Source organism: Pogona vitticeps, chromosome 4 (assembly GCF_051106095.1).
Source record: "Pogona vitticeps strain Pit_001003342236 chromosome 4, PviZW2.1, whole genome shotgun sequence".
NCBI lineage: Eukaryota > Metazoa > Chordata > Lepidosauria > Squamata > Agamidae > Pogona > Pogona vitticeps.
The window spans coordinates 152,915,858-152,928,319 of record NC_135786.1 but is presented as its reverse complement, the minus strand read 5'-3'; the positions used below and the strand labels follow the sequence as shown (position 1 = coordinate 152,928,319).

The window sequence follows — 12,462 nt, the reverse complement described above, 5'->3', positions numbered from 1 at the left end:
ACTTGTCATGATGGGTGCATAAATCCAGATAGGCAATATGCTAGAAGCATAAGAAACATTTGACATACCCCATGGTCATCGGAGCCAAACTGTGTCACACATAATGTGCTTTAGTTGCTTCTCAGGCAGTAAAGAAAATAAGAGTATTTTCTCAACCGCATTGCTTGTCTTTAAAGTGTCTACACAAGAAACCATCACTGCCTGAATTATAGAGCTTTGGTAGAACAAAACCACAAACAGTTTGTTTCCAGAGTGTTGTTGATGTTCTTAGCAATGCCATAAGGGAACAGGCCAGGTAGGTAGGACTTGTCAGCCCTGGAAGGCAGCCCATCTAGGAGAAGGAAAACTCCAATTTCAAACCCCCACTGAGGCGCTGTCATCATCCTCCATGCCATGAGGGAACAGGCTGGGTAGGTGGAACTCGTCAGCCCTGGAAGGCAACCCACCTAGGAAAAGGAAAACTCCAATTTCAAACCTCAATTGCCTTGTGGCTATATCCACCAATGGAAAGGCTTCAGGAGTTAACCTCAAGGCAAAATCCAGAGCCGGAGTCCTGGAGGCAGTTCGTGTCATTCTGTCAACTCCTGCTACATCGCTGAAACCAGTTGTACTGGCTCTTGCCTTTCCATTGGACTATTTGAGTGACGTGGAGGGAGATTTGCTGCTTGCTTGGGTAACAGCCATATTATTTTACCCAGGCTTCATGCCCTGGAGAGGACACTCCAGCTTCGCATACAGCGTTGAAACACTAAACACTGTTCCAAGTCCTCCATACAGAGCATATTACCATAGTCTCTCAAGACTGAAGGATGCCTATGATTGGGCTTGTATCTGTTTTGGACTTGAATTCTCCTGCTCTGTAGTTCAATGTAAGCTGAGGATGCCTTTGTAAAAATGCTAAAAGACTATAGGTTGTTCATTCTTTACTATAGTTTGAACTCTCTACTCCTGAGGTTGAGAAGATGGTCTTCATAATGCATGACATAACAATGCATAGAAACTGGACTGTTAGGTCTGAAAAATAAATTTGTGTGACACATTATAAATGGGAAGATCAATCTATTGTTAACACTTAGGCTGACTTCATTTGCTGACTCGGTGCTATTCATCCATTAATTAAATTGTTAGTTCTGAAATAAACAATGGTGTTTACAAAGAACAGAATGTAAGTTGACACTATGGACTCCTGGTAGTACTATTGTTGTTGGCTCTTTCAGAAGTGCTGTTTTTGTTATTTGGGAATTGCTTTCTCCAATATGCCATTTTAAGCAGATAGATTACAAATCTCATAATGCAACTGTTAGCTAGGGGTGCTTCTTATTTTTTATTTTATTAGTTTAAAAAAAAACATGGTTCAACATATATGAAATCTATTCAGTTGGAAGAGGATTTTAGTTCTAATTCACAATCTCTTCTCTTCATTCATAGAGAAAGAGATATTCATGGACATCAAACAAAATTACAGTGGTGCCTCGCTTTACAATTGCCCTGCATTACGACAAAACCGCATTATGATGATCTTTTTGCGCTCAAAAACGATAGTCTGAATGGGTTTTTTTCACTTTGCGATGATTGGCTCCCTGCTTCGGGAACTGATTCTTCGCAAAACGACGATTTTCCTCCAGCTGATCAGCGGTTTCAAAATGACCACCGGGTAAATAAAATGGCTCCCCACTGTTTTCTGGGACAGATTCCTTGCTGCACAGGCACCGCAAATGGCCGCCCTATGGAGGATCTAAACTGGACAGTGAGTTTCCAGCCCATTGGAATGCATTGAATGGGTTTCAATGGGCTTTTTATTTTCGCATTACGACGTTTTCCTTCTACAGCGATTTTGCTGGAACGAATTAACGTCGTAATGCGAGGCACCACTGTAACTCTACACAGAGCCAACAATTTCGTTGACTTTCACTTGGAAGTGTATTCTCAACAAAAGAATGCCCAAATTACTGCAGTCTTATTCTTCCACAGGTTATGTAGGCCATAGCAATCAATTCTTGTTCTCCACTGTGAGACCACTGTATATAGTTTGGCTATATAGTTCCAGAGACTTTGCCCATTGACTCAGCTGGCTAGGGATTCTAGGAGCTTCTGGGACGCCAGACCTATCAAAAGTGCCAAGGTGAGAAATCACCTGTATAGAGTTAGACTTCATGAGGAGATGTATGAACGCTTTCTTTCTGGGGAGGAGGAATGTGGACAGAGACATAGCATAAGTAATGCTTTTAACATAGAGAGGATATGGCTGTATTGCTTTTAAACTGTCAGATAAAATCATACATATTCTTCAATGTGATGCAAAAAATGATAAACATAGTGTTAATGTGTTAATTCCAAGCTTTGAAGGCATGTTGTTGCTAACTAGGACAGCCAGAGTTGGCCCTAATCTTAGCAAGGCAGGGTACCCATTTCAAGCAGCAAGTTGAATGATTAAATAAATTGCTATTAATTTTATTACTGTACCAACAGGAATAGAATAGGGGTTTAATGAAATGAACCTGTTGTGCCAAAATAGTTTGGCTGATTTGGGGCATTATGAACCTTGTCTTAACTGAATGGAGGGTTGATTTACAACCCCCTTTCTCCAAAATGCATTGGATTGCTCCCTCTTGAGAAGAGTAGGAAACAGAATGGGATGGGAGACAGTGGCAGTAGAATTCACAGCTGTATCGCTTCAGATGCTAGGTTGTCTGTGTCAAGATTCTTAAATATGTCTCCAAATACAAATGATCTCTTTGTAAAATGAATTAGCAAAGTGCATGGAAGGCTATTAACCCTCTCCACTTATTCTAGTTTAGAATGAAAATTATAATCCTATGTACAACCCTTCTGCAGTCTGAAGAAATAAAATCTGACTACAACACTCAACCATCTTATTCTGTATATTTAGTAGATTGGGTGTCTGATTATGAGTCTGGCTCATAGACTCCCCCCCTCAAAAAAAGACTTTCAAAGGCTCATTTGACTTTTCACAAGACATCGGAGAGCTTATATACATATACATGATTTCCTTTTTAACAATTACACTGCTGTCTTGTTAGGAAGAACAACCAACAGGTGGTTCTTAAGTATGGGCAAATTCATGTCTGCTGACCAAGTTGCTTTAGCAGAACATTTGGAACCAGGTCAGTTTGAACAATGCCAGTTTAACAGATGGTCAAATATTGAGGGTGTGAGTTCCACATCATTACCTAAAATCAAATTAAGGCCAAAAGCCATTTTCAGACATCACCTTCTGCCACACAGCATACAGAGTATTCAAACTATAACAAGGTAATCTATGAACTGAATTATTCAGGAAGTCCCAAGAGGATCTTAATAGCCCTTTTAGATCTTAACCTGCATGAACCTGGGTGTTCTCCAAAATAGATCAAAGCAGAGAAACTCGCTGATGCCTTACTCCTCCTTATTTCTTTATCACTTGCAGGACATTTTACTAAATGTCAAACCATCATTAGTCTTTGACTCATGAAAATGAATAGATTCCCAGATATACTACGTTCGTGCTGGCATTTATACCTAAACATTGCAAAATCTGGTTTCAGATAAACTTCTAGAATAGTCTCATTAGTCATTATGAGAGTTCTCCTCTCCAGTTTACTATCTATTTCTATAGATTAAATTTAATGAATGATTAGAATGTCTGAGTTAGTGTCAAGCCAGGTTGGAGCATGAGTGGCTATGGTCAAATTTAAAAATGAAATGCATACCATATATTGCTTTACGGTGTATGTTCTATTTTTAATTTGTGTTTTATTTTACTTAATTTTGAGTTTATACCCACCACTGATGTTTGCAATATGTTTATTTTGTATCTTACTTTGTGATTGTAAACTGCCCAGAGTGGCCGTCTAGCCAGCTAGGTGGTACAGAAGTCGAATAAATAAATAAATAAATAAAGTTAATGGTGTGGTGGAAGAGCAGGTGACAAACACAATATATGAAACAGAGGGATGCATTTGAAATTCTTTTAATCTGTTCTGGCATTGGTTTTGGAGATATGATTTTTTGTTTCTGAAGTAGAACTGATGCATGAGGAGGATCCTTGTGATTGCTCTTAACATTCTGATTTACTAATTTTCTACAATGTACTTTGCCATATCTTCATTTTATTTGTCTCATTGCTGTCATGCTTGGCCCGGATCGAAGCCAGGCTCCCCTCCTCCTCCTCTGATATGCTTCACAGCCACAAAGACTCTGTGGGATGAACACATCAGAGCTGCCATACATCTTTAGAACCTCAAGAGAAGGTCTGTCAGGTTCATCTGGGGGCAAAGGACCTGAATGGAAACAGAGACAGTGTTCCTGACTCACCTATAAAATTAAAAGATAAGACAGTTTACTTGCTGGCTTAGCAGAATGTTAGGACCAGCAGGTACAGGTAGAAATAGCCACCCAGCGATTGTATGCCTTAATGCCTAGCTGAACCAGAATCCTGAAAGGTAAGTGGGCAGCAGCGATAGAAGATTCCTCACACATATGGAATTTCAAGTCTTTGCTAACAGGTTTCAGTTAGAAGACCAGATTACGTACACTCCCAGTTAATTTTGAAACAGCATGGGTTCCAGCTTTGAACAAGCAAGTTTCTTGATTCTGCTACCTGCCCTGAATCACCCCCGGATTTTAGTTAATACCATGCTCCTCAAATTACTGTAAGTGTATTCTTGAAATGTTTGACCATGCCTTTGCTATGATCCTGCTGTTGCAATAGCCTGCTTGGACTGTTTTACCTTTACTTCTTTGCAAGGCCCTGCATTTGTGACTGCCCTGCATATCTGAAAGAGATTGAAACACTCCGAGACTTGACCTTCTTGAACCTAGATATCCAGTTAGCCCAGGGACCAATCTAGACAGTACCAAGGAATGATATTCCTCATTAGTCAGTATTACCAGTGCAAATGTATGGGATGAAAACTTCCTCCAGCAAACCTTCCCATCGTAGGGAAGTGTGCTGGCTTTTTGGCACTGCGTGTAAAGGTCTGCAGAAATGTTTTAAGTGCATTCAGCTGGCTGTGCACACAAAACTCCCATGATCAGGAACTCTGGCAAGGCAAGCCTTCTGATTATAGGAAACCTGTAAACGGATTAGCTGAGGGTCTCTTAATACTTCCAGGTATGGGGTTAGGGATTAGATATATCCTGTACCAGAGGGCTACTGTTGTACCAACACTATTTTTTCATAGTATATCGCCATGGTACGGGGAAGGCATGGCTCCACATCAGCAAAATCCTGCCCCAAATAGTATTCAGAAACTTATAAATATGAGCACCCCAGGGTATCCTCAAACATCCCTTTATAACACAGAAAGGAAAAGAAAAAGATGATAATGAATGAAAACAATTTGGTGCCAAAGCAATTGCGCTTGTGCCCATTTTAGAATTGGTTATCGAAAGTGTTCAAGTCAAACAGTGGGGAATTTCTTCCTGTTCCAACAGCAGCTAAGAACCTGCCCTCCACCTCTCTCTTTGTGGACCAATGCAGCGCAAGGCCATGTCAATTTCCTTCTCTCTATATGCTGCAGTCCCAATAAGTATCAACCTACCAGTTTGGAGAATGCTGTCTTTTGGGTTTGTCTTCATTTTTTCACTTTGCAGGCTGTTTAGAATAGTACTTAAACAGGGCTATGGGAGTCAGCTGACACTTATTTACTGTATCTGGGAAATCCAAAACTTACAGGTTTCTTCTTTTTCCCACATCCACACTCACACTCCTCCTTGTTTCCTTGAAACTTTCTTGTGGTAAAAATCTGTCTCTCTCTTTTTGAAAAATGAAATTGTTATGTTCACCCCGTGCCCCTGTTTCTTTTTCTCAACCCAAAGGGCTCATGTTGGTGATGTTCCTGCTTTCTTTCACTGCCACCAGTGGATTTCTTTATCCACACTGTAAAGGATTTAGTCTGACACTGGCTGCCAACAACAGAACTGGTTTATTAAAGGGTATTAGGGTAATTAGGGTAATTCGGGATCATAGGTGTTCTTTTTTCATTTCATAGAATCATAATCATTGAAACATCATATATTTTGTCTTACATTCAATCAACTCCTGTTTTATTTATTAACTTTAACGAGCTTATCTTTCTTAGCTATACTTCTCACTCTATCTATGACTATCTCTCTCTCTCTGCAAACCTCTCTCCTTCTCACTCACTCTTTCTAACTGACTTAACTGCCTCTCTGCCTTTATGCAAATGAGCTCCAGGTATGAGTGACAGGCGTGACGTGGGGCATCCGTCACATAAATAAATTCATTTAATGAATTCAGTCCATATTGTTCATAGTACCTTTCTCTTTTTTTCTCTGGAATATACACAAGACACTGCAGGTCAGTGTGAACTGCACTGGAAGAATATTTGCACAATGTGTTTTAAATGGAATAATTGTTTGAATGCATCCTGCCACTGACTGAAGGGGTGCCATGGCACTGACTGGCACATTTTTGAAAAGTATTTGCTCTATGCAGACTCTCCCAACAAGTAGATTTTTTTTGGGGGGGGGGAGAGGGGAAATGTCCATGTGCATTAAATGAAAAGATGAGTTTAATGTCCTATTTGGTTAGCCCCTTTTAATGCAAGGACAATTATTTGAATCCACATTTTTAAGGATAATATGTTTTAGGCCTTACTGAGGAGAAGATGGGGATGGAAGGAGTCTGATCTGCTATTTTACTGTTGGGGAAAAGAGCTAGTTTCAATCTGTTTATGCCTTCAGGCAAAATACAATGTAATAAAAAAGCATGTTCTGTCATATAAAAATAGTGACAGAACAAAAATGAGATGAGCTGTATAGAACTGAAATATAATTACAATTTTTAATGTGAATGAAAGCACCACTAAGACCAGTTGCCTTGCCACAAGAAAAGCCTGTAGCTGCTAGCAATTAAAACTTGTTAGGTGCCAGAGGTGGGCATGAACTACCAATTTGTGCCACTTTGTTTCTCAGCCAAACAGGTGTTTGGTGCTTCCCAGCCCCCTCCTCTTCCAGTGGGCGCCCACTCAGAGGCAGCACCCAGAGGAGGAATGACAGGGAAGCTAGGGTGCAGGTGCTGCTTCTGAGTGGGTGCCCACAAGTGGAGGTGGGGCGGGAAGGTGTTTTGCTGAGAAACAAAATGGCATGAACCACCCATTTGGTGGTTCATGCCCATCTCTATAGGTGACCCATTATAAAGCTCAATCTGGTATTTTATATTTTGCCCAAAATTAATGCAGACTTGCCAAATGTAAGCTGATGACAGGGTTCTCAAAAATGAGTCATCCACACTGCAATTCTGCCCTCAAATGCATCTTATGACTTTTCCCCAAAGGGATCGAATGGCAGCCATATCCTTCAAGAAGGGAGGCACAGATAAAGGAGTGCTAAACCTGTTCCCTGATGGTCTTGGGAACAGAGCATTGTGCCATATATTTTGGACAGTGGAGGAATGATGGAAAGATTCTGCTAGTTGGCAGTTTTGCCTAATTTTTGCCTTTGTTGCTGTTGTCTAGTGCTGTCCCTCAAGGACCAATCCACACAGTCTCTTACTGCTTTATAGCTCAGAAAGGACCAGATAGCAAAAAGGAGGAAGAGAAGAAATAGTGGGTTCTGATTACTTCAGGAGTTGTTTATGGGCAGTCTGTAAATTTATGGGCTTCTGCAGATGTGCCATAATGCCTGTCTTTTTCATGTGGACCATATTTTGACTAGTAACTGTGAGTGTCCTCTATGAAAGGGACATCGTGAGTATTCAGTCTCCTCCCGCCCCCATGAATTCTAAGTTGGCTCATAAAATTCCAGCACGTGCATCTTCTCACATTGTCTCCTGAGAACCATAATTAAGGCATTGGGGTTGGGGAGATGATAGCATATCCACCATGTGAAATCAGTCTTCATTCTGTGAGCCTGACAGATTGCTAAAATGTGAAGGGGGACATAGGCAGCTTTGATGGCCTCAGTGGCGCATGTGGCTGGCAGATAGGAAATAGCTGTCACCCCAGAACAGATGTCCTTTAACAAGTGAACATCTTCCCTTCCATTCTCCAAATGAGCACACCAAACCTGGGCACAAACATAACTGCCAGAAAAAAAGGACATTTAATCACTGAGACCAAGTGCAGTCTACAGGAATCAAACATGTGTCAGCCATGGCTGATGGTCTTGCCAGCCTGGTGGCCCACCAGAGCATAAAAGTGGGACATTTAAGCTCAACTGAACATAATGAATAATTATGAGCAATATAAAAGTGCCCAGTCTGTACTGGGCTGAAGAAACAATGGTGAGCAATTGATTTCGAGCCTATGCTATGAACCTGTATTATTTGCAAGCAGTCAGTGGTGTTACTGGGAGCTAGCTTTTATATCTGCAGGTCAGCAGTAATTTAAAGGATCAGGGTGACACACATAAAGTACCTGATGCTGTGTATTAGAAATGTGCTGCTGTATGCACAGCGCAGAATATATGCTTCTGTATTACATACCTGTAAGATATTGCCACCATCACCAACATCTTGAAGTAACTTATTTGTGTGACTTCGGTCGATCCTGGTTTGTTTGTACCATGCTGCCCAGAAAAAAAAATACTCTTGCTTCTAGAATGTGAGGAAAAAGAAGTTGGCTGACAATCTGTGTAGTGTGCTGCCATGGGACACTGTGATCTCGCTAATTTAATTAAAATTCACTCATATACATTGCCATTACCATCAAAACTGATACAAAGGTATGAAAGCTCTAGGGACTGCACCAAAATTTTTATGTTTCCTCCTGCCAAGTTTCTTCTGCAAATTGCATCCTTGTTTTTTAAGGGGTCCTTTTCTTTCTAACATACTTTCATTGACACAGGGGAAGAATAAGAACCAAGATAGCAATGGCATGTCTTTAAATTACAGATGTTCCCATTGTACTTTTCTTTTTGCTGAATAACAAAATCCAAAACAACAACTGCCCATGGCCTATTTTGGAACCCTATCATTGTCATCAGCTGGAATGCATGAAAAGGGCATCTGGTTCAACTCCTCTCTCAAAGGCAAACATATGTACTGTATTTTCGGCAGCATGTGAACAGTCAGTTCTTGAATTTCATCTGTTGGAAGCAGGTCTTGCAGTCCAAGATATCCCAGGCAGCCTCTCACCAGGGGCAAGGGCTCCACAAACCAGTCCACCACACAGAGTATTGAGTCCAAAGATACTCACTGCACAGTTGGTTGTGACCAAGCCAGAACAAGGCACCGAGATCCAGGAGGCCAGCAGAAGTAAGCAGGGAGCAAGGTAGAGGCAAGAACAGGAACACTGGATGCAGAAGGCGGTCTGGGGCTTTGGAACACAGGTGCTTAGGAGCAGTAAGCACAGCATGGCCAAAGACCTTTGTTGCTGTGGCAAGTTCTGGGAGGGAGAACCACTCCTTAAATAGGCCATCCCTCCAGGTTTCCAGGTGAGTCTCATGAGTGGCCCAGCAGCTGCTACACCAGCCAGGGCCTGAGTCTGCAAACACCAAGCCGTTCCTGGGTCAGACTGGCCCTGACCCTGCAGCTGCCAGGGGAGTACAGGCCAGATCCTGACAGCAGGAAACATGGACAAGCAAAAAGAACTGAGTGACTTTGACAAATAGTGATGGCTAGATGACTGGATCAGAGCATCTATACATAAGACAAGTCTTTTGGGATGTTCCTGGTATGCAGTAGTTAGTACCTACCAAAAGTGATGCAAGGAAAGACAACTGGTGAAGCAGCATCAGGTGGGCCATCCTCTCTCAGGTGGGCACCCAAGGCACATTGATGCATCTGGAGAGCAAAGGCTAGCCCATCTGGTCCAATCGCACAGAAGAGCTACCACAGCTCAAAGTGCTAACAAACTTGCATTTAAAAACAATATTAGGCAGGTGGTTCTAATGTTGTGGCTGATCAGTGTATCCCATCTCTTGACAGGTGCCATTGTAATAAACTAATCAATGCTATTCACGTAACTTGTCAGTGGTTTTAATGTTGTGGCTGATCAGTGTACATTTATCATTTATGATTAGCTGGTGGGCAGTGCAAGGGGAGAGGAGGAAAACTTTTTTGTGCCAAAAAATTTGGGTACCAATGGCAAGTAGGATATATGCAAGGCAAGATAAGGATTAAGGGAGACAACTAAACTGTTTTTTGAAGTGGTGGCAGAGATCTGCTTTTTAGAGAAAAAGGAAATCCTTCTGTCATCTCATCTTTAAATGTCCCAGCCAAAGGTTATTTCAATTCACCTCTCTCCCAGGACTTGCCCAAGTCATTTTTGCTATCTAAAGCAAAGTAGCAAGAGCCACCCCTCCTATATACACATGCTCCCAAACTATGGTGCATCATATCTAAAATGAGCCAAATTTATTTGCCAGAAGAAACAGAAAATCTCTCAAGAGCCTGCTCCCTGTCCCTTGCAGTAAAAACACAATGATAAAAAAGTAATTTTGTAATTTTGTGCTATCCAAAATTGCGGCCTCTCTCTACTTAATAATATGGACCACCTTTCTGCCCTGATGAAAACATCCAATACACCCCTTTTTAGTGATGGATACTGCATGAAAGTGAGGTGAGGATATTCAGCCCTACCTGAATACAAATTACAAACTCCTCACTTCATGCTGAGAGAGTGAATGGATTCATCCTTTGTTTGAATTTCCCCGGTGAGAGGATGGCCTGCAAACAAATACACAAAGAACAGAAGTAAATGCCACAAATATTTGTCATGAATAGCTAAAGCTGAATGGCAAATAATTTGCGGTGATTTTTCTAATGAGGGTCTGCTGTGCATTCATTCTGTCTCTAGCAGGATTTTGAGCCACGCGGCTGTGAAATCCCTGTGCCAGCTATTGTACTCCAAATACTAGATTATCTTCTGGCACACTATGCCTCTATTGTGCTATAATACTGTGCTCATCCCACCATCAAGATCTATCTGCTTGGTCCTATCATTGTTGATGCTATCATTCTTTAACAGAGAAATCTGAAAAGAAGGTAACAAATCATGTGCAATCAATGTTTAGTTCAATGATGGACATTCTCCAGAGGTTCAAGGACCTCACCTTGTGTTAGGAGAAAATTGTACCCCCTGTATGGAGGGGATGGAAACATCTGTATTTGCTGTGAAGGGTTCCAAGGACTGAAAAGAAATGAGCTACATGATTCCCATCATATTCTAGTTGGACCCTACTAGACTCTCAGGTACTTCTGCTGCTTTCCCAAGCAGACTAAGAAACTCCCCATAAGCTCAGAATGGAAGCAGCCAAGGACAGGACTACTCATTGCCTTAGTGAAATAGTTACCTCAGGGAGCACTGAGGGTGGTGTTTGCCCTGCTCCCGCCACCTGTTCCCATCTTAGAAGAGTCCACATATAGTGGTAGACAGCTGTCCTGCCCCATGGAAAGAGGTGACAGGGGCAGCAGCTGCAGTAGCAAAGGAAGTATCCTCCTGACTTGGAGGAGAAGGTATCGAAAGGTGGTGTCACTGTGCAGTACTCCTAACTCTTAGGACACATATGGGGGAAATGGAGGAATAAACAACAAGCAGTCTAGCCAGGTATTGTTAGCTCTGACTGACGGCGACTCTACAGAGTTTCAGGCAAGGTTCTTTCCTAGAGCTACCTGCAGATCCTTGGAATTCCCTGGTCGCATCTCACCCAAGTCCTAACTAGGTCTGGTGCTGTTTAACTTCCAAAATCAGATAATAGCAGGTGTATTCATGTTGATGACATGATAAAAAGGAATCTCACTTCAGCGTCTAAACTAAGCCATTGAGATTGTGTGGCAAAAATGGAACTGATTTTTTGTGTGACAGGACTGTGGCGTCTGGCAATTAAAATAAGTTCTATGAATAATAGCCATTATTCTGTTCAATAGTCATGCTCAAGCACAGATACAGCTGCAGAACCTATTGCAGAAATCTCACGAAGTTCCAGTCACGTGTGGACCAGAACAAGAGGCACCCTGCCAGAGCACCACAGCAGCTTTTACAGCTGGAGTTTGCATGCATGTAACTATTGAACAGGCTATCAGCCAATGTAATGAATGGCATCTTCTCTCATTCTTTTCTGTCCATTTCTCAGCCATGATTTGTAGCTGGACTGCTAGTGAAAAATAAAGTAGGTCTTTTACATGTCTAGCTTGGTCATCCCTGATATAGGCTATTAATGTTAATACACATTGCAAAGTTATATGGGTAGAGATACTCCTCTAATGTTACAATGTCGAATTTAATAATCATAAGTCATTGGTGTTCTCCAGCTGGTAGCCTAGAAATCCTTTTACTGTTGTTCTAATTAGCTTCTCTGCCCCATCTTACTGAAAAGGGAATAACAAAGCCCATAAAATAAAAAACCGATTAGATCCTGTTGGTCTCTGTAACGTTCCCGCAGCATCTCTCAACTAGGGGACGCAGCAATTTTCCAAATGGATGGAGGAATCTTTGTCATTGAGCAGCATCCTTCCCTACATTAGAATTCCACTTAAATGTAAGTTTTCATGCTTTA

The 12,462-nt window shown here is 41.6% G+C and overlaps 1 long non-coding RNA gene across 1 annotated transcript; it reads right to left on the bottom strand.

Annotated features, from left to right (window-relative positions):
- Positions 1–1,343: 1,343 nt before the first annotated feature.
- On the bottom strand, positions 1,344–8,534 carry LOC140706374 (uncharacterized). The gene is made up of 2 exons (XR_012086014.2): positions 8,450–8,534; positions 1,344–4,314 (listed from the first exon to the last, which is right to left on the bottom strand). It is a non-coding gene; the product is annotated as an uncharacterized LOC140706374 (long non-coding RNA).
- Between the last annotated feature and the right edge of the window lie 3,928 nt (positions 8,535–12,462).